Genomic DNA, 9,252 nt, shown 5'->3' on the forward strand with positions numbered 1-9,252 from the left:
AGTAGAGGTATAGGTTCCTGATATCAGAATGGATCCGAGTCTACGGCCTTAAATCATAGTAAGTCAATATTAGAAAAGCCAAACAATCCCATACAGTTGCTACTAGTACAGGAAAACCATCACAAGGTCAGTTTCGACCTTGTGAAATGTGTGGTAAAAGTCACCTAGGAATGTGTCGAGCTATCATAGGGGTATGTTTTTATTGTGGAAAGACTATTCATTTTATATGAAATTGTCCCATGGTAACTGGAGAGCTAGTTCATACTGAGAGATCTATCGCTTCTTCTCAGAAAGGAAAAAGAAAGGCCAAGACCAGGGGACCATGAGAATATGCTTTTCAGCCCTAGTTCTGTACACCATCTAAAGTATACAATATCAGATCTGATGCAGACCGAGATGACCCGAAAATCATTGCAAGTACATTTTATCTTTTTGGTAAACCTGTATTTATTTTAATTGATCCTGGTTTTACGCATTCATACATGAGCACCTAAGCTAGTTAAAGAAAGAGGAATTCAGTTAGAACATATTTCTAGTGATATAATATCAACTAATCATTTAGGCCAAAGTGCTTGGGTAAATTGTATTTGTAGAGATTGCCCGTTAATGATTCAAGGAATTAAGTTTCTGGCAAATTTGATGGAATTACCTTTCTAGGAATTTGAGATAATTATGGGCATGGGTTGGCTTTCCTCCTATCATACCGTTGTAAATTGTTGATTAAAGAGGTTAAATCTCAAAGACTCGGAGGGTTCTGAGATTATAGTTCTCGGTGAAAGAATAAATCCATTGTCAAATGTGATCTCAGTGATGTCTGCTAAGAAATTACTATTGCAAGGTTGTTAGGCTTTCTTAGCCAATGTAGTAGATACCTGAGTTACAGAAAGTAAATTAGAAGATATTCCAAATATTCAGGAGTATCTAGATGTATTTCGAGATGAGTTACTGGTTTACCACCAGATCGAGAAGTAGAATTTAAGATAGAGGTGTTACCTGGTACTGCACCCATTTTGATGGCCCCATACAGAATGGCGCTAACTGAGTTACGGGAATTAAAAGCTCAATTGCAAAAATTGTTAGGTCGGGATTTTATAAGAACGAGTGTGTCACCATAGGGTGCAACTGTATTGTTTGTGAAAAAGAAGGACAATTCTATGTGATTATGCATAGATTATCGTCAATTGAATAATGCGATAGTGAAGAATAAATATCATCTTCCAAGGATCGATGATCTTTTTGATCAGTTGAAAGGCACATCGATGTTCTCTAAGATCGATCTTCAATATGGTTATCATCAGTTAAAGATTAAAGAGAAAGATATTCCTAAAACAACTTTTAGGACTCGATACGACTATTATGAGTTTGTGGCGATGCCGTTTGGACTAACTAATGCTCCTGCAGTATTCATGAATTTGATGAATCAAGTGTTTCAGTCATATTTGGACTAGTTCGTAGTTTTATTCATCAACAATATTTTGGTCTATTCTAAGACAAGGGAAGATCATGATGCTAATATTTACACTTTTCTTTAGACTCTTCGGGATAAAAAGCTTTATGCCAAGTTGTCAAAGTGTGAATTCTGGTTGTCAGAAGTTGTTTTTCTTGGCCATGTTATTTCAACAGAAGTTATAAGAGTAAATCCTAAGAAAGTTCAATCTATTGTTGAATGGAGAACTCCAAAGAATGTTTCTGAAGTTTGGAGTTTCTTTGGACTCGCTGGTTATTATTGAAGATTCGTAAAGAACTTTTTGATGATCGATTCTCCACTTACCAAGTTATTAAGGAATGATGCACTGTTCATTTGGACTGATAAGTGCCAATAATGCTTTGAGACGTTAAAGAAAATTTTAACAAAAGGTCCAGTGCTAGTACAACCAGAATTGGGAAAAGACTATGTAGTATATAATGATGCATCTCATAATAGATTGTGATGCGTATTGATGCAAAAACGAAAGGTCGTAGTTTATGCTGCAAGGCAACTTAAGACTCATGAAAGGAATTACCCTACTCATGACTTGGAACTTCATCCAGTGGTGTTTACCTTGAATATATGGTGTCATTACTTATATGGTGAAAGATGTTAGATGTCACACCCCAATTTTAAATTTTTAAATTTATAGAATTAATAAATTGATTTTAAGGACTAAGTTATAAGTTTCTAAAAATTTTTGGGTCAAGCTCGAATATATGGGAAGTTTAGGGACTAGACATATAATTTTCCCATACTCTCCTGATACAAAAAATGGGAATTAGGTGACTGGATGGTTCGAACCTATGACTTAGGTCATGGGTACCCATGCCCTAGCCACCATGCTGGACTCCTATTTGAGTTTAATAACAATAAATATATATTTTATATTTTGGGTTGGGTTATAACCCAAAACCAAAGAATGCCCAAGAATTCCATATATTTCTTTTCCCCATTTGAAGTCAAGCAAACCCAGAAAAAAGGGCCCCAAAAATCAAAACCTTTCATTTCAGCTACCCCATTGTTCATTTCCTTGCACCCCGTCTCCGGCCAGCAGTGGTGTACACCGTCGGCTTAATCAGCTCCAATGTTATCCCACAGCCTTAACCCCAACTACGAATGATCTTAATGACTCACCATTCTTCGGAAAATTTGGTAAACTTGTCCATCGCTTTCTACTTATGATCTCTGCCACTGTTCAACGGTGAACGTCACCGCCTCTACCAAGAGAAGTGCCAGGATAGCCCGATCAAAGCCCAAGGTCACTCTCACCATAAATCGACTCCGATTGCCATGAAAAAGCCTTCAAAATCCGTTAGAACCCAAGTTGACCGCCGTTATATTTCTTTATCTTATGACCAACCTAGTAAGAGTTAGTGTTTACCGCCACCTTTTTTGGCTTCTCTGATGTCGTGCGACTGAAAACCAGTAAGATTATCATCTATATGTCGCGTTGCCATCGACCACCATTTTGGGTAAGCTCCGGTTGTATTCTAAATATTTTGGCATGGTTTGGTTGATGTTTGGATTGATTTTGGCTAAATTCAAGTGTGTAGTTGATCAGGGAGAGTTTGAATGTTCAAAATGGCCCTCGTCATTACCGTTCGCGCCGGTAGTGCATATAGGATTCGTTTGTTGGTCCAAGAGCCTTTTGGAACTGGTCTAGTCAGATCGAATCTGGTCGAGTTGAGTCAACTCACTGAGTCAAATCATTGACTTTGATCAGAGTTGACTGTTGACTTGACCGTTGACATGATCGTTGACTTTGACCAGAATTGTAACATCCTAATCATTGGGTCATTGACCAAAATGTAAGAATTTAAAATTTAGTGGTTTAATTAGAATATTTGAGAGTTCAAGGATTTACTATGGAAATTTTTGCGTAGGAGTGGGTATCCTATTTGGAATTGTGGAAGGACATTATGGTCTTTTCAAAAAAAACTTTTTATATTATCTTTATGGGTTATATAACACGTGGAATAGAAGGGGAAAAGTTTGGAAACATTACTTATCTTCTTTCTCCTTTCCCGTGGAAGACATTGCAAAGGTAAGTTTCTATGATTTTTGTTAGTTTCTAAATTATTTGGTTGGTGTTGATAGCTTGGGTGTTATAAAAGTTTAAGGAAAGCTTGTAATGGATTAAAACAACAAGAGGAGTGAATTAGAAATGAATTTGTAAAATGGGGTTTGAAATGAATTTTTGATATGGTGTAGTTTTTGGAGTTCTATGGCTAAATTTGACTTGTCAATGTGATATTGAAGGAGATAGAAAATATAGAATGGATTACGAGCATGATTGAAAATATGGTAAGATTTTTAGAAGTATTCTAGTGAGATTTTGTATGTTAGGGAGTAGTAAATGGAGAAAAATTGGTTTTAATGAAGGAAGTTTAGTTTAAAGACATAAAAGGAGATCAAAGTAGGAGATGTAGGTAAGTTCTGGTTAAATTTTGAAATAGAAATGGAAATTCTGGGCATGGGGTATCGGTACTGGAAGAACAATACCGATACTTCAAGGTAAAAATCAATTGAATTCTAAGAGTAGTATCGGTACTGGTTGATGAAGGTATTGATACTGATATGAGAGTATTAATACCAAGAGTATAATATCGATACCATTTCCAATATATATTTCCAGAATGTCAAAATGGTATTAGTACCATAGGAGGGTATCTATACCATTGAAGGGAAGTATCAGTATTGTAGTGGAAGTACCAATACTATTATGCATAAAATGAGAAATTAAGTGTTTCTTTCAGTTGAAGTTATTATGATTGGATATAATTGATCTGAATTTTAGTATTTATTTTTGATTGTTTTGTGTAGACGTTGAACAAAATCAACTTCCGGTCAACTCAACATTATAAGTTTCGATCAAAAGCGTTAAGGTTTCGTTTAGGACTTCAGTGAGGCAAATGTGAGTGCAACTTCTTCGTTTTGTATTAGAATTGGGGAAGGCTTGCGATAAGCCAACCTCAGTGTTTTTGATTGAAAACCTTTCAATTTCTTTTATGTTATATCTTATTAATGTTTTATTCAATTTTTATTATTTAAGTTGTGATTAATAATTTTGTGTATATGATTATGGAAATGTGATATGTGGATATGGGTATACTAAAATTCTCAATGTGAAAGTGTTTATGTGAATAAGAGATGATTTGAATAATAAATGACAAATAAATTGTGGTTAAAAGCCCAAGGTATATATATGAGGACTAGAGGTATAGTTGGTATGCCAAGATTTGAGGGTTCTATGTGGTTCTTCGGGACAATTATGTGGCACTTCGGTGCAAACCTATGTGTCATTCGGGACAATTATGTGGTACTTCGTGAAAATTACGAGCTGTGGTGACCATATTAGTGCACAACCTCAATGTACTCAAATACCTAGAGTTCTGAGTAGTATACGTTGGCCATTTGGAAACAAAGCTATATAAAAGAATAATATACATAAGTATACTTTCTTGTAATGAAAATAATTTGGAATTCTTTATGAAAGGTTTCAATAAAATAAATAAAGATTTCATTTATAAAGTTTAGTACTCTTTAGTTTTTGCCTCACTAAGTCGTCGATTTAGCGTGTGATTTCCTCATGCGTAGGTTTGAAGAAATCTGAAGGTTGAAGTGTTGAGGATAACATACTCTCGTGAAGATCAGACCAGGACAAATTGAATGTAGGTTTTATTTTTGAAAGTTTGTAAACTGTTGCTGTGTACTACACGTTTAATTTGAAATGCTATGATCTATTTTTGTAAAATGATACTTTTGTAATTATGTAAATTATTAAAGTTTTATGAAAGTATGAATATAAGTTTATCAATTACTTTGAATTGAAGGGTTTCACATTGTTCAAATGAATAAAAGTTTAAATTTGTTCTTATTTGTGAATAATCTATGTTTTTAAAAGTCAATATGACACCTCAGATTCGTATCCGGGTTAGGTACATATTAGAGGTGTTACAAGAATTGGATGTTAACTTTGACCAAAAAAGTCAAATTTTCTAAAAAGTCATATTTTATGTTTTTTGTCGTCCTGAGTTCGAATGAGAAGTCCGCTTTGCCAAATTCGAACTTGGTAATATGTTTTCAGCATTTTATCTCCCGATTCAATACAAATTTTCATGTTTAAGTTTAGTTTCTAATGTAATTGGTTTTGCCATATATCTGAGACATTATGGGATGTGGAATTAAAGTTTGAGGGAGATCAAATAGTGTTTAATTGGTTAATCGGTATGGCTCGTAAATCAAGGTAATACTTTATAACCTTTTGTATATTTTTCGAAACTCATTGATAATTGTTAAATGTATGGATGGAAATAATTGGTCAATTAGGTGTATTTAATTATCATTGGACTCAAATTGAACATGGAATAAAGGTAGAACACTGCATAAGACTCAGGAAGATCGCAAAAGAAATTGGTAGACCGATAAAAACAATTATATGTTCAAGGATTAGTTAGGAAATAAATTGACCTCAAGATCCAAAATTCTGATTAATTTCTTCAAAGGTTAAATGCCAGGAATACTTGATTAAGAAATTACGAGATTACCCCTATAAGGTAAAAATAATCCAGACTGACCCTGATAGTGAAAGTACCTTGAGAATTCATATTTAATCTGATAAACTACTGATTCACCTGTTAAATTCCTGATTTGTTCAGAAAGTCACTGATAATTAGATCTTAACATCCGAGAAGCTACAAGACCTAGAATTATTGATTTATCAGCAAATACCTAAAGGTTAAAACATCGAAAGTACTATTTATGTTTGAATTATTTGAAAAAATTGAATTAAATTGAAAGACTAAACTAAATAAAATGACCAAAATACCATTGAAGTGCAAAATGACCCAAAGTACCTCCAAGCCCTAGAATTACTAAATACCCTCAAGCTATGAAATGAATAAATCAACCTCAAATACCAAAATGACCTAAATACACTCATGACTTGGATTAAGCAAATGTCTTGGATTAATTCTGAAGATACTGGTGAAGTTTACAATGTGGTAACACCCTTGAGGTTTTTAAAGTACGACCTAAGTAGGTCGATCAGTCCTAATATTGTTACAATATGGGAAGTAATTAAATACTTATTAAATATATGTTTGTATCCTCATGATCAGTCCAAAAATGGTTATGAAGGTGATCAGTTCGATTCTACAGTGCAGTTAGTTTTTAGAAATGAACATTCGTGAAGTTTTCTCTACCTACATACTTGATAAGTATTGCCTTTGCTGGGATTTGTACAATTCGATTGGAATGGAAACTTGTTAAGATGTTTGAAATATGGAATTCTATAAATTGTTTCATACCCTTATTAAATTAATTTATCAAATTTCTCAGGAATAAAATGACTATAATGCCCTTGTAAATCTAATTGACGGAATTACTCTTAGAATATCTGATTTTTAAGTAATTATGATACAACAGTTCTAAAATACCCTTTAGATACATCCAAAAACTAAATGATCCTAATGTATCACTTTATAAATGATTGATTAATCTGTTAGCTATCAAACCCTTTTTAATTGAGATTTCATTTATGAAATTTTATCAAATTACAAAAGTTTTGTGGTTCTCAACCTAATAAATACCAAGTACCTCCGGAGAATAACTGGATCCTCTAGTGTGTTCCCAATGTGCAATATGATTATTTTATATGTCCTGAAATGTGATGTACTTAAGTTACTATTTTACTGAATCTTTTAACTGTTTGATATTCTGATTTACTGTTTATGAACTATGGCTACCTGATATGTTCTCTATGGTTACCTTTTTTCACTTGAAAATATAATCGTTCCTGATTTATGGATCATGGAATCTACTGGTTACTACTTAATTATTTTATTGGGACATTATCTGGGTAGGTTGAAGTATGGAGGTTCAACTCTGATCAAGCTGGTAATTCCTTACGGACCTAAGGTATTCCTTGGGTATGCTCTAAGGCCCCAAGGCACTCCCTTAGTATGGGACTATATCTTGGTGTATGGATGGAGGGCATTCATGTGATTTAAATAACTATATTGTCATTTTTACAACATTCTATTGGATCATGATTTTGATATTAAAGCTACCGCTCAATTTGATTTCTACTGGATACTATATTGGTAAGAGTCTGGAGGTTCAGCTCTGATCAAGCTGGTAAGTCCTTACGGACTAAAGAAGACCGTTGGGTAAGTCCATAGGCCCCAAAGTACTCTCTTAGGGGTGGCTCCTTTGTTGTCCGCTTAGGGTAAGTCCTTATGGATGCAGTTATGGGGAAACTGCATATCAGTGTTTGGTTTGAGGGTATTACTGTGGTTTAAAAATATTTTTTAAACTACTAATATTTTTAAAGGATCTGTACACATTTCTCTGTTTTGTTGGAACACACTAGACTCCCCAATTTAATCTTTTGAGTTTCCCTCTTTGAATATTTCCTTCAGATTTTTTTTGATTTCTTGACTGTTACCTGAAGAAAGGATTGTTGAAATCTGAGCTCGTCGGTAGAACTTGATGATGTTTGTACCGTTAAGAAAATTCATGTTTTACTTATACCTGATGACATATTGCATACATTTTCTAGTTTACTATTATCGAGCTTCCCAAAGCTCACTCTATTACTTAATATTTCAGGTTAAAGAGTTTGATCCTGTACTTGTATCGACATTAGTAAAAGAGTCCCATCGACATTGCTTGCGAAGTACGGTGCATGTAATTAGAGGGCATGGAAGTTGAATTCTATTTTTAATATATAAATAATTTTCTAAACTTACATTTTATTTATAAATTATTTTATGATTTTACACGTTTTCACAAAAAAAATTAATTTTTCTTGGATTTTTATTGTGGGTCGCCTCGGTAGCCCTAATGTGACACCTCAGATCGGATCGGGTCATCGTATCGTTCTGAGGGTGTTACATTATATCTACACCCACAATAAAAGTTTGAAGTATTTGTTGACGTGAAAGGAGTTGAACTAAAGAAAAAGAAGATGAATTGAACTTCTTAAGGATTATAGCGTGATCATTGATTATCATCCTGGAAAAGTTAACGTTGTATATGGTGCTTTAAGCTGGAAGACATTTTCTGCCTTACATGCTTTAGATGCACAATTGTCATTAAAAGAGAATGAAGTGATAATTGCAGAATTAAGAATAAATCCTACTTTATTGGAGAGAATAAAAGATTCCCAGAGAAAGGAAGAAAAGTGCAAATCGAGAATCGAACAGGTAGAAAAAGATGAAACCAAAGATTTTGAAGTTAAGTCCAATGGATGTTTATACTATAAGGGAAAAATTTATATTCCAAATGATGAGGAATTGAAGAAAGAACTTTTCTCCAAGGTGCATTATATTCCCTTGACGATGCATCTTGGAGGAAACAAGATGTATCATGACTTGAAAAACCTATATTGGTGGCTAGGTATGAAAAGAACTATAACCGAGTTTATTTCTAAATGCTTGGTATGCCAACAAGTAAAGACATAACATCAAGTGCCATTCGTATTGTTGTAACCTATTTACATTCCTTAATGGAAATGGGAAAAAGTTACTATGTATTTTGTAACAAGTCTACCTTTTACACCCAACAGAAAGGATTCAATTTGGGTGGTTGTGGATATATTAACTAAGTCAACACACTTTATTCAAGTTCGAGTTGATTATTCTATAGATAAGTATGTTGAATTGTATATAAAGGAGATTTTTCGATTGCATGGAGTACCTATCTCGATCGTATCTGATAGAGATCTAAGGTTTACTTTAAGTTTTTGGAAGTCATTGCATAAGGCCTTAGGAATTTCA

The sequence above is a fragment of the Hibiscus syriacus genome, unplaced genomic scaffold (assembly GCF_006381635.1).
Source record: "Hibiscus syriacus cultivar Baekdansim isolate YM2019G1 unplaced genomic scaffold, ASM638163v2 tig00110716_pilon, whole genome shotgun sequence".
NCBI classification, from domain to species: domain Eukaryota; kingdom Viridiplantae; phylum Streptophyta; class Magnoliopsida; order Malvales; family Malvaceae; genus Hibiscus; species Hibiscus syriacus.